The sequence below is a fragment of the Panthera leo genome, chromosome B2, assembly GCF_018350215.1.
Source record: "Panthera leo isolate Ple1 chromosome B2, P.leo_Ple1_pat1.1, whole genome shotgun sequence".
Taxonomy (NCBI): Eukaryota; Metazoa; Chordata; class Mammalia; order Carnivora; family Felidae; genus Panthera; species Panthera leo.
Genome location: NC_056683.1, coordinates 56,992,113 through 57,018,569, shown reverse-complemented (window position 1 = coordinate 57,018,569; position 26,457 = coordinate 56,992,113). Strand labels below are relative to the sequence as shown.

Sequence of the window (26,457 nt, the reverse complement as noted above, 5' to 3'; positions counted from 1 at the left end):
GATCACCCAAGCCTCTTCCAACTCCTTTTATAATCCTGAAGGAGTGGGCAAACTTTTCCTCCTCAGTTGATTAAATTATCTCTAAAGGAACTTATTTTCACACCTCTGTTGATAGCTCTGCTTGAAGAGGCACACAGAGCTCTTTGTTTTGAATTTATTATATAGATTCAAAAAGCAAACACTGTGGGTTATATGCTTGCTGTGTGGTTCCTACTTCCCAATAAGTTTTTTTAATCCTTCAAATCTTGTCAACATTTGTCTCTGGTTGCCCGAGGGAAGGGGGTGTGTGTGTCAAGGTATGGGCAAAATGGGTGAAAGGGAATGGGACATACAGGTTACCAGTTTCATAACTGGCCCAGAAATAAGTCACGGGAGTAAAAGATACAGCATAGGGAGTATAGAAAATGATATTATAATAGCGTTGTATGAAGATATGTAGTTATACTTGTGATGTACTTGTGGTGAGCATAGTAGAATGTATAGAGAAGTTGAATCACTGTGTTGTACACCTGAAACTAATGTCATTGTGTGTCAACTATACTCAGTGATGTATATGAAAGGACAGTTCTCAAACAAAAGGTTTTTTTTTTTAAGTTTATTTATTTGTTGAGAGAGAGAGAGAGCACAAGTGTTGAGTAGGGGTGGGGCGGAGGGAGAGGGAGAGAATACCAAGCAGGTCCCTCAAATAAAAATTTTTGACAGAAAATAAGTGAAGGTCAACTATTACCATTTTAAACCAAAACTTCTAAAAGCCCTTGTTTCTGGCAGGGCACCTGGGTGGCTCAGTCGGTTGAGCGTCTGACTTTGGCTCAGGTCATGATCTCATGGTTCATGAATTAGAACCCCGCATCCAGCTCACTGCTGTCAGAGCAGAGCCTGCTTTGGATCCTCTGTCCTCCTCTCTCTCTGCCCCTCCCCGGGTCACTTGCTCTCTCTCAAAAAGAAACATTTAAAAAACAAAACAAAAAAACCCCTTATTTCTGGCAACATCTTTTTGAATAATCTCTCTTTAATAACTCTTTATTTCAATCCATAATGCTTACGAGTCTTAAAAACCTATTGAGATCACTTACTTGCTCATTAAATAAATCATTATCAAGAGTCAATTAGGTGTATGGATCTTGTGACAGAAGGGGAAATAGGGTGATATGAGACCACCTTCTGGTTCAGGGAGCCTACTATCTTTGTGTCATTCCTTATTCAAGAACGCTCTCAAAGACAAAAAAAAAAAAAAAAACCTCTAAAATACTGAAGCCTTGATTATTTCAGAACTCTGAAACTACTTTCTGAATTTCTTGAATTAAGAAAGTAAGTAAATGTATTTTGCATAATGGAATCAGGTTTTTCACTGCCAGAAAAGGGGAGTTACAAATGTGGAAAATGGGAAGGCTGGGACATTGGATTGGGTTTTGAACACACCTAATGTCCAGATTTTGGTTTCTGAAAAGCATTCTTCTCTAAAGGAAAACAAGCCTCTTTGGAGAAATGAATGGTTCCTGGGCTGAGTCTGGGAAAATACAAAATGAGTCTAGAACAACTTGAGCTAGAAATTTAAAAAGTGCTCAGAGATTAAAGGAAACCTATGTAAAGGAGTTAGAAACCAGCTTGAATGGACTCCTACTGGCCAAATCTGGGATAATTTGGTATCAAAATAAGTAAGGATAGTAATCTATTATAAACCATTGAATAAAATGAGAATCCATGTGTCCATATTGAAATACACATTTGAGGGTGAAGAGAAAGATCTTCCTTATTGTACAACGCCAATTAGTATATGTGGAAGAAGTGGAATTAGCAAATCATCATTTGGCAACTATCATGGTAATAATTCAGAAAATAATCACCAATGCTAAATCTAGTGAGTGAATGTTTGATGTGTATAGGGTATATAGTCTCAAAGTATCCTGCTGGAGACACTTATTAATTCCAAAGGAAAAAGTAGTTACTTTAGCGAGGGAAACCTGATAGTTTCCCTTGACAAAATGAGCAAGATTAGTATCATCAATAATGGGAAAAGCTCACAAGTGCCTCCCGAGCACAAAGAAAAAAAAACAATGTCACTTCAGGGGTGTTCTTGCCAAATATGCATAACCCAAATCTAATCATAGGAAAACATTAGACAAACCCAAACTGAGGCGTGTCCTAAAAACAACTGCTTATACAGTAGTCCCCACTTATCTGTGGGGGATATCATCCAAGCCCCTTAGTTGATGCATGAAACTGCAGATAGTACTCAACCTTGTGTACAATGTTTTTCCTTTATAAATTAGGCACAGTAAGAAATTAGCAACAATAATTAATAATAAAATAGAAGAATTATAATACCATCATGTAATAAAAGTTATGTGAATATGGTCTCTCAAAATATCTTATTATACTGTACGCACTTTTCTTGTGATAATGTGAGATGATAAAATGCCTATGTGATGAGATGAACTGAAGTGAATGATGTAGGCATTGTGATGTGGCTATGATGGTCCTTGTGACAATACATCAGAAGGAGGATCATCTTCTGGAACTCAGTTGAACGTGGGACACTGAAAATTCAGCAAGTGAAATTGTGGGTAAGTGGGAACTAGAGATAGTACCCATTAGAAAAACCAAGGTCATGAAGGATTAGGAATAACTGAAGCACTGTCAAGATTAAAGCAAACATGACATGACAACTGAATACAGTCTACGATCCAGGATCTTCTTTTGCTATAAATGTTATTGGAACTATTGGAAAAATATGAATGTCTGTGAGTTAGCTAATATTATTGTATCAGGGCTAGTTTCCTGATCTTGATTATTGCACTGCAAGTAAGTAAGAGAATGTTCTCATTCTCGTTTTCAGGACTCTGGGGTTTTAGTACAATAAGGGGTTAAGGGCATCATGTTTGCAGTTTACTTGTAGTTTAGAGAATAAAATGATATGTATACATACATATAGTATTGTGACAGAAATCTCATTTTGTGTCTAACTTTTTTTCAAAACCAAGACTAGATTTTAAGAACTATCTATGTTTCTATGTGTACATCTAGTCTTCTGTTTCTTCTGAACGCATGATGGTATTTCAAGGAGTAATTGCTTCTACCACATTGTGTTTATCCACTCCCCAGTCATGGATACTAGATTGCCTCTGACTTTCATCACAATCTTTAAACAGGTCTCCTTTTTTCTTAGGGAAGGATAGTCAGGAGCTAAATTGCAGGGGGCACAGTGTATACCTATATTGATTTGACCAAGAAACTGGATTGTTTTCTAGAAGGTTACATCAATATACTCTTCCACCAGTAGACACAGACACTCCTGTCTCCCTCTGTATCTCAAACCCTCCAGCACTTGGCACTAGCCAGCTTCCTAATTCTTTCTTTCTTTCTTTCTTTCTTTCTTTCTTTCTTTCTTTCTTTTTGAGAGAGAGAGAGGAGAGAGAGAGACAGACAGACAGAGTGTGAGCAGGGGGAGGGACAGAGAGAGACGGAGACACAGAATCTGAAGAAGGCTCCAGGCTCTGAGCTATCAGCACAGAGCCTGACGTGGGGCTCGAACCCACGAACCATGAGACCATGACCTGAGCCGAGGTCAGATGCTCAACCAACTGAGCCACCCAGGCACCCCCAGCTTCCTAATTCTTGACCATTAAATGGATGTAAAGTGTTATTTCATAGTTTTTAAAAATTCTGTATTCCTCTAATTATTAATAAGTTTGAACATTATATGTTTGTGGATCATCTTTTGAATTTCTTCTGAAAATAGACTATTTAGATTCTTTGCCTTTAAAAAAAACTTTCCTGTTTCTTGTCAATTTGTAGTTCTTTGCAAACCATAAAGAATCACGATTAGGGGTGCCTGGGTGGCTCGGTTGTGCGTTTGACTCTTGATTCCATGATCCCAGGGTCATGGAATCAAGCCCCACGTTGGGCTCTGTGCTGAGCATGGAGCCTACTTAAAATTATCTGTCTCTTTCTCTCTCCCTCTGCCCTTCTCTTCCCTCCCCCTCAAAAATGAAAAAAAAAAAATCACAATTAAACATGGAGGATAATGATTATCCCTAGGTAAGTTGGAAGAGGAATAGAATCCAGAAAAGATATATAGGAGAAACTCAATGGCATTGTAATGTTTAATTTCTTAGAGTAGGTGGTGGTTCAAGGATATGTATTGACTTATTCTTTATGTCCTTGTAAATCTTATGTGTTATGTCATTTTAAACAAATCGTACATGCTAGAGTTTAATCAGTATTTTAAATCAGTAATTCTCAAAGTGTGGTCCCGACAGCAGTACAGCATCACCAGAGAACTCAGAAATGCAAAATTGACCTGCACTGCAGAACTCTGGACTCAGAAACTCTTGGAGGTGAGGCCCAGCATTCTGTTTTATCAAGGCTCCCAGATGATTCTTCAGCAGTTAAAGTTTTTGAATTATTGTTGTAGGGAGAAACTAAAGCACATTTTGATGTTATCTTAAAAATAAGAAATTTTCCTCTTGAAACCCCCAGCTATTCTTTTTCTTTTTTTTTTTGAATGCCATATCTTGGTACCTGCAGGATTTTATATGCCTGGTCCATATTTCAAAACTTTTAAATCATTTATTGCTTCTGTAATGCCACCGCTTAAAGACTGGGACATGTAACTTCATCACCAAGAGTCCTCAACTGAACGTTAAGCCAATTTAATTTCTATCTAATCTCTTTTAACTCAGAATAGTCGACACACATCTTTTATAATTGAATCGGTAAGTTATTGTCTCAGTGTTTGTATGTCTTTTCTTTTTTATGAAGAACGGAGATCCAACAATGCTTGTTAAACTTTCAGTACAATTTCTTGAAATCTGGGTGATAGAGAAACTAATAGATCAGCTCTGGGAGTTTCTGTTTCTTTCCCTTGATGCCAGCTTCCAACCAGAAACCCAGGAAACACTATCTCTTCAACAACCTATCATTTTGCTAGTAAACACCCCAGCTCCTATTCTGAGGAACCTTTAATGGGGATGATAGGGCACAGTTCTGCTGAGGTAGTGCCTGGAATTTGCATGTACATCTAATGTCAGCACATTTTTAAAAGTTTCCCCACTATCTGCAAAATAATTTCAGAGATAATTTATCTTTGTATCTGACTAATCTCCATTTGGCTGTACAAGGCTAGCCTCAGGTAAACTCTGCATGATGCAGAAGAGATTTGTCTGTGACACCATATCCGCTTTTTATTCTTTTAAATCCCTGTCTGGGCCTGCCTGTACTCTTATGGTAGGACTCTCCCTCATTCCCCTCCACTAGGGCTGTGGCCCTTTCTCCAGATTCTCAGTTGAGGTGTCCTCACTGTGCCCCTTGGGTCAGGATGGTCATCTTCCCCTCTTCCTTTCATCAAATGAACCTGTAGAGTCCTTATTACCTCAGGGTTAGGATCTACTGATAAAGGTGTTAATGGATTTATGTAGAATGAATCAATCCTGGCTGTGCTCAGCCTGTGGTTTTCAAATCTCTTTTAGGAACATCTATCATTGAAAAAGAAGTAAACGGGTTCAAGATTCAACTAATCCTGTTTTAAGAGGATTAGTTTTGGAGCTCAGCCAGTTGGCTCCTTTCTCTGGGGGTGAAGAAAACCCAAGACTGATTCTCTACCCAACATTTGAAGCACCTGGGGAGTGTTGAAAACCATATTGATAGCAAGGCCCCATCCCTAAAAATTCTGATATAATTGGTCTGAGATGGGGCCTGAGCATTGGTAGTTCTAAAAGCTCTCAGGAGTTACTAATATGGTTCTCCACCTTTATCATGCATAGAATTATCTGTAGAGCTTTGTTAAAACTTGATTACCAGGTCCCACCCCTTAGTGGCTGGTTCAGTAGGTCTGGGATGGGGCTCTGTAATTTGCAATTCTAAATTTTTTTTTAATGTTTAGTTTTGAGAGATAGAGCACAAGCAGGGGAGGTGCAGAGAGAAAGAGGGGGACAGAATCTGAAGCAGGCTCTAAGCTCTGAGCTGTCAGCACAGAGCCCAACGCTGGACTGCAACTCACCAACTATGAGATCATGACCTGATCCAAAGTCTGACGCTTAACCAACTGAGCCACACAAGCGCCTCGATAATTTGCAATTCTAACAAGTTTCCAGGGGATGCTGATTCTGCTGGTCCAAGGACTACATTTTAGGAACCACTGTTCTAGTGAAAAGTTGAATACCACTGTCAGGTGACTTTTGTCCCCCCCCCCCCCCCCCACCATGAAATGTTACCACCCTCCCTTTAAAAGATACTTTTTAAACTTAAGAATAATTAAGAACATTATTCTCCTTACTTCCTTCCATTTATCATCAGTCCATGAAAGCTCTTCTCATTTTAGTTTTTTAAAAAACTTTTTACCTTAATTTGCAATTCTTACTCCCATTCCTTCCTCCTCTACCAAAGACATTCCCTCTCTGTCACTGATATGTGCCCTTTTGTAATAATGTAGAAATACAATCTTTAAAAATCCTGCTTGAAGTAGTAACACCAATCCTGAGAGTTACAGTCACAGAATTTGCTCAGAGGAGAATTTAAAATCTAGAGTGCTTTAGGGGGTACTTCAAGTTAGAGAAGTGTACTATTTGCTGACTGGTTAAAAACTGTACACCCCCAAACTTTAAATTCATTATTATTAATTTAAAAAGGTATATAAATAATATAATAAAAATTACAGTTTCTTTTTTTTCCTTTAGGTTAATTTATTTATTTTGAGAGATGAGAGAGCGTGAGTAGGTGGGGCAGAGAGAGGGGGAAAGAGAGAATCCCAAGCAGACTCCGCACTGTCAACGCAAAGACTGATGTGGGGCTCGAACTCATGAACAGTGAGATCATGACCTGAGCCAAAATCAAGAGTTGGTGCTTAACTCACTGAGCTACCTAAGAGCCCCACAGTTGCTTTTTTTTTTTTTGTAGTTGGTTTTCTTGATACTTATTTTGTATAGAGCAGAAAATTGCTTTAGAGCATTTGTTATATGTAAGAATAAACACAGTAAATATGTATGTTACATTGGGGAGACATTGTAAATCATTCATAGTTTAAAAATGGATAAAATGATGTGGATAAAATATAAACAGTGATTTGTTTCCTATGGGGTTTCTGGGTTCAGATGTTTTCTAATTCCTCTATTTTAAACCAAAATTTTTTGTGTATTTTACTCTCTCAGCAAAGCTAATGAGACATCTTTAAACTTTTATGCCTGGCTTTCAAATACCAGCAAAGCATAGTAATAAAATGACTTGTGCCAAAAATAAACATGTATTGATTTTTAACTAGCCCAATGTTTTGGAAGGCTGTCAGCTTTCTGATCCTTTGATATGTGTGGGGCATAGTCCTTGTAACTAATTCATCAAAGTTACTCTCAGTGTGTTTGTGATATTGCTCTGGGTATCACACTTATTTTTATAAATATTTCTATATTTATTTGTATTAACATTCAACTTATCTCATAATATTAACCTTGGAGAAAATCGTATTGACAGGTATAATTGACAAATGTCACCATTTTTAGTTATGGAATAAGTGAAATTTATTTTCTATTTAATAAGGAAGAAAATGCATATTATTACTGGGTTTTTAAAGTTTATTTATTTATTTTGAGAGAGAGAGAGGGTGAGGTGGGGATGGACAGAGAGAGGAGAGAGAAAATCCCAAGCAGGCTCCATGCTGTCAGCACAGAGCTCAAGGCAGGGATCCATCTCATGAACTGTGAGATCATGACCTGAGGTGAAATCAAGAGTCAGACACTTAACCGACTGAGCTACCCTGGTGCCCCTATTACTGTGTTTTTAATCCTTTCAAAACCTCTTTTGCCCACAGAGAGCATGCCCTTTGTAGCTTATTGGCTGTAGTACTTGATACAAAGTTATATATAAATGTTTTACAAGTACTGGTTGAACAGACCCCAATTTTAGGCCCCTTTGACACTACTCTGACATTCCTTCCAGCCCATGGAGAAATCTAACAGATGCAGAAGCTCTGTAGTCAAATGCCTTGAGAAAATCATTTTCTCCTGAGTTAAAGTAAACCTGATCCATGAGAGATTGCATGGAACCAGACATAGTGAGAAAATATATTATTTTCTGTTTCCTTCCAATTACACTGTTGTTAAACCACCTCCAAAATGAAGCATTTTAAAAATGTAATGGCTATACTTACTGATGTGTATTCAATTTGTGATGGATGGTGGTTTCTGCGTTTAAAAAATGTTTGTTCAAGAAATTGGTACATTTTGTTTGTGTAGTTAAAAAAAAATCCTAAGTGTACTTCCTCACACATTTCTCAACACAATTGCTCATCAGTCTATTTATATGACTCTTTTTCCAGCTTTGCAAGGTCATTTAGAATTCTAATCCTGTCCTCCAAAGTAATAACCACTTATTCCAATTTGCTATTATCTGTAAATTTAATCATCGTGCGCTCTAGTCCATCAACCACACAAGTGATGAAAATGTTAAATAGCTTTGAATCCAAGATGAAACAATGCACACTAAAGTTGGGTAGGCACTATTCCTTGCACAACATCAGTATGCAACCAACCAAACTCATTTTCAAATAGTTTTAGCGTAGCCTTTATTTTTTCATGCAATTAACATGTATAATACAAAATTAAGATGTTCACAATGCCAACCTATATTTACTTTATTGTTTACTTTTTAATCTGCCAAGTATTTTAAAGCAGAAAATGAATGCCTATAAATTTTGATGCCCATATCAAGTCATTAGTTCTTCAAAATTAAGGTCTGGTGATATATTTCTATATCTATCCCCTCCTGCCTCATGCCATTGGATGTGGGATCACACCAGGAATGTGATACATTAACCACTTATTAACTAGTTAACGAAGAAGCACATGTAAATTAATCATTATAACAAAAACTATATTGTGTACTTTTTTTTTCTTTCTAGACAATAATTTTGATCACTTCTCAAATAGATTGCATTGTCATGGGACCTAGATCCTGATTTAACATGGTAATGTTAACTCTCATTGGTTAGGACTGATTTTTCATTCACTCTCCAACTTCCTCTCCATCACACTTGCCCTGCAGTTGGGTGATGTGCAGTGGTATAGGGAATTTTTGAGATCCAACTGAGGGAATGGTGAATATAGAATATTTTTGTTTGGGTTTAATGGATCATATTTAACCTGGTTTGCAATTACTCCCATGTATAGTCAGCTGCCTTGGTGTAAAAATGGCTTCCAGAAATCATTCATTGTGCTGTACCAACCAAGGCGTGGGATGTAGGGAACCATGAGCAGGTCCTGTAGTGCCTGGTGTTGGGAATGTGTGGACAGTAGAGGAGATTTAAAATTTGAGAACTATTGATCCAGAAGCTAAATGGTGAAGAAAGATTTTTCCAATAGCCACATAGCCATATGTTAAAAAAAAAAAAGACAACTTAATAGAAACCTACCCAAATTTGATAACATTCCTGAAAATGTGTACAACATCACTGGTAACTAATTGTGATGCTAAAAGAAAGTTACTGAAATTATCAATACAAAAAACTCAAATTATTTTTTGCTAGAGGAAATATTAAAATCTGTTTATATTTTTTCTTTATGAATGATTACACAATTTTCATAGGAAGAGGCAAAGAGTATGAGGCCAAAAAAATTGTAAAAGGGATGTGATGAAAATGTGTCAGGAAGTTAATGAAAATATTATATTCTCTTTTCTAGATTTCATGATGCCCACAGCATCTTGCATTTTCAAAAATACACATTTTTTTTTATTCTAAAAGTTCATTTTCATAATGAATTTGTATTTTTAAAAATTGTTTTACTAAAAGAGAACACCTGGATTGTATAAATTCCAGCCCTCACAAAACCTGTATTTGTCCTTGATTCCACCTGTTTCCCTCTGTAGCAGTGATGTAACCATCTCTGGTCCAGGATAAATCCTGATTAATCTAAGCCAATCCCTTCCTCTTGGTTGTCATTGGTTTATGGACAGTCTTTCTTTCCATTGGCTGTGAACCAGGAATCATGTCGTCCCAGTTGCTGGGGGAGGTCTGAGGTCTAAACTGAAGCCAACCCAAGAGGTAAGCAGCATTGAGAGAGCACTGGAGTTGAGGAAACTGTAGTTGAAATCTTTTACTTTTGGATGTGCAGTATTCCAGCTCTTTAGTATTTAAAATCAGAACTTTCAAAAGCAAAGCTAATCCTTAAATTTTATTGAATAGTTTAAAATGCCAAGCTAGTTAAAATGTAAACACATGAAGAAAAATGGTGCCCAGCTTTTCTAAAGGATTTTACATCTGTGGTAGAAACCATTCTAATCCTTACATCTTTGACACTTTAAAACATTGAAGCTATCAATAGTATCAATTTGGGTATTTTAAGCTACTAATTTATTAAATGCTGTTAATTGATTAAAAAGCTAATTTAGTCAATGTGAAAATACAGAAAATTAGGAAAAATAAAAAGTGAATTCATGCATACTTCCAGAAATTTTATTATTTTCACATAGCTTCTGGTCATTTTTCTATGTATATGTTTTATTAGAAAAAAAAATCACTATCAGATTTTATATATGATTTGATATCCTGCTTTTTCTCTTTTTCTATATGACTCCAGCAAGTTACCACAGAAGGCCCTCCACAGATATAGGGGTCTCCTTTCACACTGTAGTCTATGTGAATGGCACTCCCTGTCGTTGTACAGTGAATAGCCCACGTACCCATATGAAGCAATCCTATGTCTGGGTGCCTGTCTTCAAGGTAACCTATAGTATCTTCTTGGGCCATCCATTTAAACCATAGGCTTGGTAATAAAAGTCAGGGCAAACCTTTCCTGGCTGCCTTCCAGTAACACTATATAAATTCAATATTTAGCCTTTGTGCCCTTTTCCTCAGGCTGGCTTTGTCTGTAGCTGTGTCCCACAGCTCTCCTCTTACAAGGTTACACCTATATCTTTTCTTCACCTTGGGATAATCTGCTGACTCCCATGGATGAAAAGGAGTGTTAAGTAAATTAACCTCACGGCTATTTTAATGATTGCATTTCATCGTTCCTCATTTCGCATGGTTCCAATTTGACTTCCTTCTGCCAGTTTGTTTGGATTGATTTTCTATCTACTCATTTTCAGGAATCTATACTGTTATTATCCTTGCCCAATCTCTGGCAACAGTTAGTCTTCATGATTCTAATTTTCTTTTTGTCAGAAAATGAAATATTGCTCATAATCTTATAAAGGCATCTAAATAATGGTGAAAAGCCAAAGTACATAATTATTTATAATGGCAAAATATAATATTTCTCTAGTAATGGAAATACTAACTTGTTGGTAATTGCGAACATATTTTTACACCTAACTTATAATTTTTAGTCCTCTGATAGTTCCTGCTTGCTCCTCTCAAGCACATATTTCACCAACAGAGGATATGTGTGGATGAGGGATTATTCAGAAAAACCGTACCTAGTTCTCTGCTGATGGCATGAACTCAGGGATGATGGACTGTGTGTTAACATTCAAAACTCTACCCTCCACCCTTGGTTCACAAAACCTAGCTTTCTAACTTTTATTTTCTGCAAACAAGATTGGCTCCTTAGACCAGGCTTTATAGAAAGTGCAGCAAACAAAGCAGTTTCATCAAGGTTAAGTCTCTATTCTGAAAATGAAAGAAAGTGGGGAGAATCAGAAGGGTGAGAAGTAGAAGGGAAAGACCAGGAGGTTAGGAAAAGAGGTAGGAGAGGCAAGAGTGGCTGAAGGAGGGGCAGGAGTGAGAAAGGTGAGGCCATCTGGGCAACTTACACTTACAATTTTGAGAGACATTATCTACTCGATCTGATGATGCAGGAAGTTAAGTTTTACCAGGTTTGATGTTTGTTCTAATCTAACATTTGCCTTGCAATAAGGCCATCTTATGTATCAAATATATTATAGAAGAAAAGTAGACACTAAATTATAATGTTTTTCTTAGGACTCAAAAGAAGCTGGCTACCTTTTGAAATTATCTGAAAGCTCTGTGAAATTATTAGCAGATATTTTTATAAAACATGTTCTTTACTACAAGTCTGTTGAGAATAGCCCCAAAGGTGTATATTAACCCTATTTTTCAGACAGTTCAACAGGAGAGGAAAATATTCAGTGTGCACTATATGCACTATGTCCCTCTATGTTGTTAGTGTGTTTGAAATTTTGTGGACAAGTAAGAATTCCAGTGGCTCACTAGACTTTATGAAACAGCACATAGGACTGGGTTACCCAGCGACCACTCTAACTTAAGATGGGAAGGAGGAGGACATGGGAAGCCACACTTACCTCTCTGCTGCCTGCCTTCCTCCTCCCATAGCCATGCTCCTGGCTGGGGTGAAGAGGTGGATGGGGATCCTCCAAGGGCCGCTGTACTATCACCAGCTCATTGGGTTCCTTTCATAAACACATAGATGCTTTTCTAAATCCAGCAGAAATCTGACTCCCTGGCCTGATCATTACACTTGTGGTCAGAATCCTAGCACATGAACTGGCACTGCTGCTGGGAATTGTGAGTCATTCCTTTCGAGTTGTTCCTGGTGTTGAAGCGAGTCTCTGCAGAAGAAGAAGAGCAAGCAATCTGTCAGGTGAGCTCATCACTGTCATCATGATTGTCTAAGCACCAACTTCCCGAGAGACCATGTAATGTGTGTGAAAAGAACCCTTGCCAAGTTCCAAGAACATCACTGTCTCATTATGTGACCTCGGACAAGGTCACTTAAGTTCTCAGAGCCTTAGTTTCCTTGATCAAAGTGGGAAATAGCTCCACAGACTTGGCACCAAAGTTTAAACAGTTAATGTATGGAAAGTATTCTGTAGATTTAGACAAACGAAAAAATTTATTTTATAACACTGTGGACATAGTATAAGACATATTGGATATTATTCATCTTCTACATTTGTAGAAGAATTTGAGATATCTGCAATAGAGTACAGGAGAAATGACGGACTCCTAAAAAAAGTAGATGACTCTTCATAGGTCATTTATTCACTCAACAAATTTTAGTAGTCACTGTTCTATGCGAGGTCTGTGGGGGCACTGTGAGAATACACAGATGTATGATCTATGGCTTGTTCTTAAAGAATTTATAGATTGGAAGTGTCTACAAGCAATTCGGAAGATAACCTTTGCTGCATGGCAGTTCAAAACAGAATAACCCTGAGGAAGGCTTAATGTAGAAAGAAGGCAATGAAAACCAGTTCTAACATGTGTTGAGTTCCCATTATGTGCACTACTCTAGATATATATATATATATATATATATATATATATATATATATATATATTCAGTGAGGACTCCTAGGCAGAGAAAACTGCCTGAGCCAACGTGGGGAGGCAGGAATCCATATGTAAGATGTGCCAGGGAACAACTAGCCCAGGAGGAAGCAGCATCCTAATAAAGATGATTGAAATGAGTTTGAAAAATTTTGTAGGTGTAACTTCATGGGTGGCTTTTAAATATAAGGCCAAGGTTTGGACTTTGTCTTGCAGATAATGCAAGTAATGCTTCCTATGAAAGCCCTTAGGAAGAATAAATATCTTTTTTGATAAAAATTTTTGTTCTGCTCCCAGACTGATAAGTGGGCTACTCCTAGATAAAACTGGTTAGCTCTGAGTCTGGGAAAGACTATGTGAGAAATTTTCATTTTCAATAACAGAATTTCAACTTTCTTATGTGCTTATCTGGAACTCAAAGCTTTTGGAAGTTTCTTAAGGCAATAATATGTCGTAGTTGAAGCTCTCAGTACCAGGCTTTTATATACTGCTACCAAAATAGGAGTTTAAATAATTGATAAGTGAGAGGGCCCTTGGCTAAGAGATACGTTGTCACCTCCTTAATCCTTCAAGTCATTAGAACTCAATTTTTATTTTGTTTCAAATTTTAATTTGAATTCTAGTTACTTAACATATAGTGTAATATTGGTTTCAGGAGTAGAATTTAGTGATTCATTATTTACATACAACACCCAGTGCTCATCACAACAAGAGCCCTCTTTAATGCCCATCACCCATCTAACACATCTTCCAACCCACCTCCCCTCCAGCAACTCTCAGTTTGTTCTCTATAGTTAAGAGTCTCTTAAGGCTTGCCTCTCTCTCTTTTTTTCCTTTCCCTATGTTCATCTGTTTTGTTTCTTAAATTCCACATATGAGTGAAATCATATGGTATTTGTCTTTCTCTGACTGGCTTATTTCACTCAGCATCATACACTCTTAGCTCCATTCACATCATTGCCAATGGCAAGACTTCATTCCTTTTGATGGCTGAGTAATATAAAGTACTGAGTAATAAAAGTACATACATATATATGTATCTTCTTTGTGCATTCACCTGTTGATGGACGTTTGAGCTATTTTCATAATTTGGCTATTGTTGATAGTGCTGCTATAAACATTGGGGTGCATTTGTTCCTTTGAATCAGTACTTTTTAACCTTTGGGTAAATAGCTGGTAGTGCAATTATTGGGTGGCAGGGTAGAACTCAAATCTTAACATTTGTATCATCAGGGGCAACTCAGGAAAACAAACCCTGCCAGTTATTTTAAGAGAGAATGTATATAGGGAATTGGTTATATAGGTACTGGAGGACTGAAAGGGAAAAAAGGAACCAATCTCACACAGAGTAATTGCAGGAAGCAGTTGCCACCGCTAGGCCTGGGAGGAGAGCAAGGGGAAAAGGTTGGGTTGCTAGAACCTAGAAGCTTGGAGAAGGAATCCAGACTTCTGAGGTGAGGAAGCTGCCTGGATGGTGCTGGTGTCTCAGGAACTCAGAGGAGAGCCTGGTAGAGCTGGAACCCAGACTCCAGAAGATGCTGGTGCTCCAAATGAGCACCATGGGCCTTGCTTTTGTAAGATGGAAATGAAATGGAAAATGGAACCAAGTGCTACTGGAAACAGTGAGACCTACCAGGGTGAAGGCTATAGCTGGGTGACACTGAAAGGAACAGCAAGCAAACCAGGAGCATGGTCCACCTCCTTGCACCTAGCTTCCATGCTCCCTCTAAGTGCCCCCTATTGGCAGAAGTGAACAGTGAGCCAGGTGGCAAAGAAAAGATTTGGTTACAGAGACTCCGCTTCAGCATCACGAAGCCAAATATAGACGAGTGGGTTTGATCCTGATGGTGTTTAATAACCAAACACTACAAGCACACAATTCAAAAGGAATACTTACTTACAATTGAGATTCCTAAGGTCCACACCTGAAATTCTGATTCTGTAGCTTTAGAGTGTGGGCCAGAAATCTCCACGTTTGAAGAAGAACCTGGGATAATCTGATGCAGGGAATCTTCAAGTCACACTTTTAGAAGTGCTGCTCTACTTTTTCTGAGCTAAATCCTTGAATCAAGTTAGGACAAGAGATTGTGAAATGTTAAATTCTACTAATTTAGTTCTCTGAGACGATTACACTCATAAATGAGTTTTGCTTTCTTATCTGTTTCCACTTGAAGAAATGTTAATATGGAAAGTGCCTCTGTAGCATCTGTAAGTAACAACTGCATTTGAGAGTTTTGTGCATTATAATATTTGACATCTATTATTTTGGCATTTATATATAATTCTTCCCTTGATTTAATACCAGGAAAAGATAAATATATCTTTTCATATGAATTTGTATACATTCTCTTATCAGGCAAAAGGAAAGAAAGAAAATAACACTTTGAATTTCTCTTTTGCTTTGGCTGCCAGGAATCTCAGAGTCATTTAGTATAATTGTTTCCAAGGCTTCTGCTTGATCACCTTGTTTTTATACTTTTTAAAGTTATGAGTTACCTCACCTATTTTTTTTTCTTGAGATGGGCTGGACACAAATAAATAAGTGTAATAAAAATTATACCTGTTATGTTTTCTTCCAAATACTTTTACTTATTAAAAGTGAAAAGTTAAAGTTCCCCCTTGATTAATTCAAGGTGAAACAAAAGCCAAAATTGATGTCCTTTTAGAGGAAATGCAACATCTGTGGCAGTTTTGAGAAAGTACCAGGCTTGAATAAGAAATAATTTTTCACATGAATGTAAATATGTCCCCCAGGCCTCTGTGCACTCTATAAACCAAATTTAAAACCTATTTAGTAAAATTCTACCTTTTCTACATTTAATTTATTTTTACTATTTTTATAATCTAACCTGGCAACTTGGGAATGACAACAAAATACTTTTATGCTAGATATAGACGATCCCTAAAAATTCAGACAAAGAATACTCCAGGTAAATAAGATATCTTGGCCTTGTTTTCAGGGGGCTTACTGCTGATTGATATGGGATCTCATTTATAAACATGTTGTGTCTAATATCTGAGAAAGCATATAATCAACAGTGAGATAAAGTAAATACCCTGGACCCTTATATTACGGTTGTTTCTTGATGGTTCTCAAAGTTGATTCTCTCCTAAAGGAGATCATGTAACTACCGTTATGTCTAAACCCCCTTCTGTGGCAACTCAAGCAGACCCATTGCACTGCATTTTCTACTATAGCAAACGGTATTACGATATCGCCTCCACTGTCCAAGGAATAGCAACTCTGAATATATGTATGAACAAATGCTTGTTTTTTGGCTATTACACTATTTTACTTTATAGTGCTATTGTGTTCTTTTAACTAATACAAATGATATAATTTGGGGGTATATTCAACTTACAGAGTCTTTTTCTATCTCAAAGAGAAAGCACTTCCCACTGTTCTCTTTGCTTATCAAAAGCTTGTCATGGAAACAGTCTTGGTGAGAGTGACAAAGAACTCTGGCATTTGACAACACCTCAGCCTATTTCATATGAGTTGTAACTAGGATCTCTAGTGACAATGATCCACTCTAAGGATTATTTATTTGTTGTTTATCATTTTTTCCTCTCACTGGCAGGACTATTTATGATTGCTAAGATATGGTAGCAACCTAAGTGCCCATCAAAAGATGAATGGGTAAGGAAGATGTGATGTATAAACACAATGACATATTATTACTCAGTCATAAAAAGGAATGAAATCTTGCCACTTGCAACAGTATGCATAGACCTAGAAGGTATTATGCTGGGTGAAATAAATCAGACAGAGAAAGACAAATATTGTATGATTTTGCTTACATGTGGATTGTAAAAAACAAACAAAACAAATAAAAGAAAAGACAACAAAACAAATGAACAAACAAAACAGAAATAGACTTATAAATACAGAGAACAAACTGGTGGTTTCCAGAGGGAAGGGAGGAGGGGGGAATGGGCAAAATAGGTGAATGGAATTAAGAGGTACAACTTCCAGTTTTAAAATAAATAAGTCATGGAGATGTAAAATACAGCATAGGGAATATAGCCAATAATATTATAACAAGTTTGTATGGTTACAGATGATAACTAGACTTATTGTAGTGATCATTTAATAATGCATATAAATGTTGACTCAGTAATCTATACACCTGAAACTACTATACGTGTCAACTGTTCTTCAATGAAAATTTTTTTTTAGCAGATAGGTGGTGATGATTCCACTTTAAAAAAAAATTTCTTTTTATGGGAGCTTGCATTTTACTTTGTATAGCTTGTAGGGTATGACTTTTTTTTTTCAAAGAGCACATACCCCTTTACAATCAGGGAAATAACTGGAATCCTGTGATGATTCCACTTATATCATGAATATCGTTTCTGGACCTCTTATCCTCCTCATAATTATGCAAATTATTCAGCTAAGTTCAAATAAATAACAGAAACAATAGTTTAAATTTGCAGTACAGCTCTTGAAATGCTTTGGAGAAAATATGATATAAAACCCCATAACATCAAAAAAGCAAAAATGTTGCATTGAGATGAAGAAATTGAAGAGCCCAGTGTGGAAGACAGACTTCACTACTTCTTTAACAAAAGGTTCTACCCAAATGTTGTGATCCAGTATGTGAAACATGATCTGAGGGAGACTGTGGGAAAGACCGCTGGAGAGGGAGTTGGATGACTTGAGTTCTAGTCTGGGCTCTGCTGCTCAACGAGTATGTGCCCTTGAACAAATTAATACTCTTCAGCCACCACTTATTTCATCTAAATAATCAGAGAATTAGATTAGCACATTTTGCTTTAATTTGAAAGAGAGAGAGAGAGAGCACGAGCAGAAGAGGGGCAGAGAGAGAGAGGGAGAGAGAGAATCCCAAGCAGACTCCATGCTGTCAGTGCAGAGTCTGAGGTGAGCCTCGATCTCATGACCCTTGAGATCATAACCTGAGCTGAAATCAAGAGTCGGATGCTTAACTGAGTCACTCAGGGCCCCTGGGTCAATATATTTTATTATAAGATTTCCATTGGTCTCTAAGTACTCCACGTAAGACCCACGTAGGAAAATTTTAGAGTTACTTATTTGGTGAAGATTATTTGGAATTTGTTCTGCATATGGATACTGGAAAAAGCAACAAAGTGCTTGGTGGAGCTAGAAAGTGGGAGGACATAACTGAAACTGTTAATGAGTTACTTCAGGGGAGGCAGTGAAATAGTAGGCACTTATTTCGCTGCTTATCTTTCAATTTGTACAGGTCAAGGGACACTTTCTAAAATATATGCTACTTGTTTCTGAACTTTGTTCCCTTAGGAAAGAAATAATTTTGGTGATTAATGATAATATTTATAAAACTTAGTTATGACATTTAGCCATCTGTCATTTAGCCTTTTTACGGGTGGTGTTTGTATCTTTTCTGGTTTTGATGTAATTAGCTACTTTTGTGCATTTCTACACAGGAGGGTGGCTGTCTCTTTGTCATACTACATGAGCTTCTGGTAGAATAAGATTGGGGGAAAAAATTGAATTGAGAGCTGATTAAAAAAAATGATTTTATGTTAGGATATGACAAAGCCAGAAATTATTTTCTAGGCAATAATTAAAAATTACTTTGGTTTTTTCTTTTCTTGCTCAGTTATTTTTTATTTTATTATTTTATTTTCTTATTTTGTTTCAAAATGGGTTGTTCATGCAGCATGTTCTCTACAGCACATGGTCTACTTAAGTGGTCTCTTTACTATCTATTTACAAGGCAAAAAATCAAAAACAGCAGTAGCCATTGTCACATTGACAATGCTGCCATTAGCACAGGTCACAAGTTTATTAAGAAAAATAATTATGCCAAAGTCGCTGTTCAGATGTCTATGTACATTTTCATTGTTTTACTATTTTTCCTAGTTCTTACCAATATTGATTGATAAATCTCCTGAAGATCAAGGCCAACATATTTCAACATTTGAAAATAATGGGAAAATAGTTTCAGTTGTAGAATCTAGGAAGACTGAACATAAAAGGAGACTTAGAAGAAGAGAGAAAAATATCAATGCAATACTAGAGTAAAATGATGAGAGAGATTTAGCGGTTAATTTTTTTGATGAGTATATGCTTACTTGCAAATTTATCTGTAGTTTTAGAATTTGTTGGATCCAGATATAGAGGCTTCTCAACAAATGACGAATGATAACACATTAAATCACTCCACAGGTTTATACAGTTACAGGGTAGAACAAGTTATTTGCTAAATTTTATTTTATTTTATTATATCAGCTATTTTATTTTTACTTTTTTGAGATTTTATTTTTAAGTAATCTCTACACCCCAACATGGGGCTTAAATTTACAACCCCCAGATCAAGTGTTGCATGCTCTACCAACTGAGCCAGTCAGGCACCCGTTTGTTGGATTTTAATGTGCTGAATGTTTACTTCAAATCTATTTGTCAAAGTAAAGAATGGTAACAAATGCCTTTAATCTGAACAGGATGGATCTTAATGAGACATTAATGATTGAATTTCAGGGACTAATAATCTATTTACAGTAGTTCCTAATTTTCTCAATTGTTTATTTGCAAGTTAAATGTAAAACTTGGAAGTTAAGTATAGCTTTAACATTGAATTAGAACAGTCACACATGAATTACTTAATAGCTTACCTGGATTTTAGTATACTGACCTGTATTTCATTTTCATGGCCTACTTTTAAATTCAATTGAGTCACATAATGGACTGTAATTGAGTCACAAAACAGGAAACAAGCTTGTGCCAACTATATGGGACAGACTTGGCATATGTGATGTCTTCACTCTGTTAGTGGAAAGTCAGTTCTGATAATCAGTCAGTTTATCATAAGCATTTCCCTCACCTGGTGAGACAGGACATAGTATAGGTCCATGTCCTTTACCTGTAATAATGAGATCCAAAAAGCTCTGAAAAGGGGAAGTATTTTAGAAATGCAAAACCTGATCTGACCTGAACTCATTTAGCAGTAAAAACTACTGAACTGACATGTGACTTGTATAGCTTCTCATATGGTTTACTACAGAAATATTAATGTGTTTGATAAAGGGGTGCTATCTAGATCCTGCTGGAATGTGTCATAATATATGACATATGTACCCTTTTTTTCTTTCTAAAATCTGAATTCCAAAACATATAGGGCCTCAAGAATATCTTTTCTTTGATCTGAAATCTCTTAATGACTATTTCTCAATGTTGAGTCACCCTTTCGCAAAAAATCTTTTCTGCAACTTCCCAAGTACATTCATGATTATTGCATTACTATTCCAAGTGTTAAAGGCAAAATCTTGCTTTTATCCTCTCTGTGGTGGAGGCCAAATGGCTTGCTGAAAAAAGCCCAAGCTATAGCGTTAAAGAGATTTAAAATCAGATCTTGTTTGGGCTATACACAAACAAGGTGTGGGATCTTGGTCAAGTTATCTAATACCTCTGAGCATTACCTTTGTTTACTTGCAAAATTTTGATGCTGATACCTACATCCCCTCCCACCCTCTTTTTTTTTGGTCTCAGTCTCAAAATATGAATCCTGGTGAGGTGGAGTACGGTCCTTAGCCTTTACATAGTTAGATTCCATTGCTAGTTCTTTGCAATGAGGATGCTTAAAAATGCTAATTGTATGCATGCATAGCAGCTGTAAAATTTACTCCTGCCTTTTCTGCTGGGGCTTAGATACCTAGTTTAGGTATAAAAAACTAGAAAAGTAAATAAACAGAATTGACATTGGAATTATTAGGGAAAACAAGCTAGTCATCTAAGGTATGCTCTGGCAGCAGAATTATAGGAAAGAGGTAAAAATCATGACAACGGATACTTTGAAAAATTATTGGGTTGCATTAATAAAAAATCTTTTATGACATTATTTTGGACATAATTTCTGATTAGGGGTGGAGGGAGGCTGCTCTGGAATCTTCAAATTTTCCATCAATATCTCTGATGCATAGTATGTAACTTCAAAGGATTCATGACAAATTATGGTGCAGAAATCAAATATGTATTTAAATTATTTATTTATTATATATATATATTTTTCCTACTAATGGTCCTTGTTTTGAGTTTTTAATGTTTATCTTTTGAAAATTGTTTCTTTTCTTGCATAGTGCTTTTGTTGACAGGTGAGGTTACCATTAGGAGATCCATCACCAGTCAGAAGGTTTTGCTTTACAGCAAACCACATGTACATACTCCATTTTCAATTACACTCATTAATATTCAAGGTCTTTCAGACTGGGAACATTGGATGACACTTGGTATAAGAAATCATATGGTTACCATGGAGATTTGGAGCTATTCTAGGTATTTGACCTCTTTTCTTTACTGCAGGTAATTTATTTTATGACATCAAAAGTTGCTTCCCAGGATAGAGTTTACTCTTTGATAAGTGTCTTTATAATTCCTTAATGCCACTGGTCTGAAAGGTATGTTTTTATAGATATATTTTGTTCTTATGTGTTTTTAGTCCATAATATTATCTTTGAATATTACTAATAATGATAATGATAATAGGCATCATTTATTGGGCACCTACTATATAGCTCACACATGATCTTATTTAATTCTCAAAACCTTTCTTTGTGGTAGTATTATCAATTAGGATTAAGGTTGACAGAGAGAGAAGAATTATATACCACTAAACAATGGCTTAAGTAGATGGTTTATTTCTCTTTCCTGTTCCAGTATTCCAGAAACAGTCCAGGGATGATATGACGTAGTGGCAGGGATTCAATCTTTGTTTTATACTTCTGGCATACGTAGCTTTCATTCACAAGGCTACCTCAAGGACAAAGCAGGCTGTTATAGCCCTGCCATCACATCATTTTCCAGCTGTTGGAAAAAGGAAGGGTGCAAGAGGTCACACCCTCTTTCTTTAAAGACACTTCCCAGAAGTAGCACATACCATTTCCACATATATCCCAGAACTTAGACCACACCTAGTTGTAAAAGATTTTTTTTTCAATCATTTATGTGTCTAGCTAAAAAATTAAGATTCTGTTGCTGAGGAAGAAGGGGAGAATGGATATTGAGAGACAGCAGTATCTGTTGCATTTGAACTATTATTATCCCCATCTCACAAATGGAGACACTGAATCATAGAGAAAGTAAACTAAGATCTCACAGCTGGTACAGCCAAGATTCAAACCCAGATCTATCAAACTTCAGAGCCCTTAAGCACTACTTTGGAGTACCTCTACCTTAAAACAGTTATTTGACTTTATTCTGTCTCTTCATCTAAATTAGTATAAAGAAAACCTTTCTGGGGCACCTGTGGCTCAGTCGGTTAAGCATTCAACTCTTGATTTTGGCTCAGGTCATGATCTCACAGTTCATGGTTTTGAGTCCCATGTGAGGCTCTGTGCTGGTAGCGTGGAGCCTGCTTGGGATTCTCTCTCTCTCTCTCTCTCTCTCTCTCTCTCTCTCTCTCTCTGTCTCTCAAAATAAATCCATAGACTTAAAACCAAAAACCAAAAAAACCCACCTTTCTGACTAAGTTGCTAGGTCAACCTATTGAAACAATGGAATTCTTTATTTTACTAAGTGTTCTTGGCAAACGACATAGTATTGGTATCAACTTGTGCAATGAAGACTTTACTTCTGCTGACCTTTTGGGTAAGTGGATTCACAGAATTTAGTGACAGGTTTAGAAAATTGCCGAGCTGACAGATTAAAGTCTTATTGCCAGTCTTCTACTTGTTCAAGGTTGCAAAAGGTTTAAGTGTCATTAAAATATGCTTTGCTATCTTATTGATGGTTTAGATTTTAAACAAGGCAATAAAAAACAAGGTTTCCAATAGGATCAATAAGAATAAATAGAAGGAATATTTACTGTATGAAAAAAACAGTATTATTATGATTTATTCTTCAAAGATAAAATTTTAAGTTAATGATAGCAATTCTTAGAATAAATCAAACCATACTTTTTCTAAGTTATTTGAAAATTATCACATTTAGGTGGTTAACCTGTGATTCTCTAATATCTCACTTGAGTAAAAATCTAAATCATACAACATATTATGAACTAAGGCTCTCTTCCTTCCTTCAATTTCATAGTTTTTTGTTTTGTTTTGTTTTGTTTTGTTTTGTTTTTTGGCTCCAGTTTTATTCAGCTTCTTGTCTCTGCCTAGTTTGTGAGGGTTTTTAATCTTTCTTATGTCTGCCTATCCCTCTGCTTTTCTAGCGAGAGCATCTGCATGTGAATGAATACATCAACAAACAGGTAAATACCATGTTTTATAAATGTCACAACTTAATGTTACTTTGTTGCTTAAACTTTTCAACATTTTACAGAATCTCTACACATTTATCAATACTTCTCTCATCGCTCCTCGGCCTTTTGTCTAAGATCAAGTGTCTAAGATCAATCTTCTCAAGAATACTATTAAAATAAATTATATATATTATATTATATTATATTATATTATATTATATTATATTATATTATAAATATTATTCAACCGAAGTTCTTCACTTAATTAGTTACAACAATACTAGGGATACTGAGTGACTAAGGACAAGATTAATGATTCAGTGGTTTACCTAGAAGTAAAGTGACATTTCCACTGCTGTGACAATTTGCAGAAAAGACATTTCAGTATGAAGAAACAAAATTTGGGTCCAAGATGGTAATGGAGGAATCTCTTTGCAGATTCATCTTCCTTGGGGCACAGAAAAAGAGCCATGATTTAAAGGTCTCATCAGCCCTTGAGTGTCTAAAATGGCAGGGGACATGAGGACTGCTCTTGAGAGTCAGAGGGACTGGTGAGCACCATTGTTTATGCTACTTCTCCACCTTGATAGCATAGACAGAACCAGGGCCCGGGCATCCTAGCCAGCCTGTCACTTCAGTGAGTCCTGGGCCCCTAGCCCATATCACCCCAGCTGGCGCCCCAGGGCCACACACCTGCCCAAGTTCCAGCCATAACACTAAGGTGGTCCTAGCATGGTGCATACCAGAACACCTCTGGACAGTACCCCTGGAGCTCCAGTTGTCTGGCCAAGGCAACAGGTGCAAAGCACCCTGAGACATACCTAGCCCACATCTGCTTCAGCTCCACCAGGGCACCCTCTGTATGGAGTGCCCTGCAACCTCCTATCACCCGCCCACTGCAGCTCTAGCTATCCTACCAGTCTCCCTATACCCTCTGTATCTCATACCCCCATGCCCCTATATCTCAGCTCCAGGTGTCCTGCTAGGATAACCCTCTTTGGAGCACCCCAGGACCATCCAGTCTGCACCTATTTCAGTTTCAGTCATCCTGCCAGGGAGCCCTCTGCATGGAATACCCTGAGATCTCCCCTTGCTCTAGCCTGTACCTGCTTCAGCTTCATCTGTCTTGCCAGGGCATCTCTGTGTAGAGTGCCCTGTGATCCTTAGCCTGTGCCTGCTATAGCTCGAGCTAGCCAGCCAAAGCCAGGAATATGCAGTCTACCCAAGGAAATGCCTAACAAAGCTATTCCTTTGAGACAGGAAAAAGTGCTTTTCCATTTAATTCATAGAAACAAACATAGAAAGTCAATCAAAATAAGAAGACTGTGCTCCAAATGAAAGAACAAAACAAAAGTCCAGAAAAAGAACTCAACAAAATGAAGATAAACAATCTACCTGAGAAAAGCTTCAAAATAATGATCATAAAGATACTCAGGGTTGAAGAATACAATAATTGAAATGGAAAATACATGAGACGGAATCAACAGCAGATTAGAAGATGCAGAAGAATGGACCAGTGACCTGAAAGACAGGGTATTGGAAAGCAACCAAGCTAAACAACGAGAAGAGAAAAGAATTAAGAAAATGAAGATAGATTAAAAGATCTCTGGGACAAAATCAAGTCTACTAACATTGTCCTTATAGGGGTTCCAGAAGGAAGAGAGAGAGAAGAGAGAGAGAAAGTAGCAGAAATCATTTGAAGAAATAATAGCTAAAAACTTCCTTAACCCGGGGAAGTAAACCAAATCCAGGTCCAGGTAGTGCAGAAATACTATAAAAAGAAAAAACAAGGAAACCCCCCCAAAAAACCCCAAACCCAAGGAGGTCCACACCAAGATACATATAATTAAAATGTCAAAGATTCCAGATAAAGACAGAATCTTAAGAGCAGCAAGAGAAAATCAACTGTTATGCACAAGGGAAACCCCATAAGGCTATCAGCTGATTTTTCAGCACAAACTCAACAGCCCCATTGGCTCCAGGTGTCTCTGATGCCCAGGCATAGGCAAAGGATATGAGACTAGCACAATTGGCTTGAATCAAACAAGACTGATTTTCCTGGGACCAAAGAAGGGTCTGTCCTCCCTTGGATAATGTGCTGAAGGATAAAAAAATTTGAGCTTTTGTTAGCAAGGATAAAGCAGTGTAAGGCAAACAAAATTTGCATTGCACATTTTATTTTTAGAGAAATTATACTCAAGATAGAAATTCAATATAAAATAAGTACAATATCTTTATCACCCACAAGTTTAGGTATGGTGCTTGGTACCTGATCTAAAATCCATTCATTCTTTAGCCTTTCAATAACTATTCTTTGACCACTTACTACATGTCAGCCGCTGTTCTCAGTACTAAAGTTAGAGAGATGAACAAGTTAGATATTTATCTGTATTAGCAATGCTTTCAGCAGCAAGTAACATAATAAACATTTTAAAATGGCTTAACTCATAGACACATGTAATGTTTACCTAACAGAAATTGAGGGCAGGCAGTCCACAGTCCAACCCCCCTAAAATGTTACCAAGGATACAGATTCTTTCTTCTCTGTGTCCTTAGCATGCTGGCTTTTGTCTTTATTCTTGCCACCTCATTGCTCCGTGGTTGCCACAGCTCCAAACATCTCATCTGATTTCAAATCAGAAAGAAGTAGTAAAAGGAAGTTCTTCTCCTATTGCTGTTTTTACAAGCATTGAAAAAGTCTCAGAAGCCTCCTGACAGATTTCCATGAAATCTCATTGGCAGAACTGTGCCACATTGGTATGTTTAACAGAAATAGGGTCTGGAATAGTAATTATCTTACAAAGTACTATGGGCTGTACACGTTATTGCCCCAAATAAAATTGAGAATCTGTTCATAAGGAATGACCTGGATGATGGTTAGTGTATTACAATGTCTTCCACAGTCCCCTTCTTTGTGGAATTAGTTCTCTGTCCACTTCGTGGAAAGGTAGAGATAAAACATGTATATTTTTTACACTCTAGTCTTAGAAATTCTATCTGAGGGATTTATTTAGTGTTTTTTTGTATAGTTTA

The 26,457-nt window shown here is 36.9% G+C and overlaps 1 long non-coding RNA gene and 1 other non-coding gene across 2 annotated transcripts in view; one reads left to right on the top strand and one right to left on the bottom strand.

The window, feature by feature from the left end:
• The first annotated feature begins 2,532 nt into the window (after nt 1–2,532).
• LOC122219062 overlaps nt 2,533–26,457 on the top strand; it is a 56,806-nt gene continuing 32,881 nt past the window's right edge. Inside the window, exon 1 of the long non-coding RNA XR_006202244.1 lies at nt 2,533–2,564. This is a non-coding gene — a long non-coding RNA (uncharacterized LOC122219062). The remainder of the gene's footprint in view (nt 2,565–26,457) is intronic.
• On the bottom strand, nt 3,512–3,596 carry TRNAR-UCG. Its single transcript has one exon. It is a non-coding gene; the product is annotated as a tRNA-Arg (tRNA).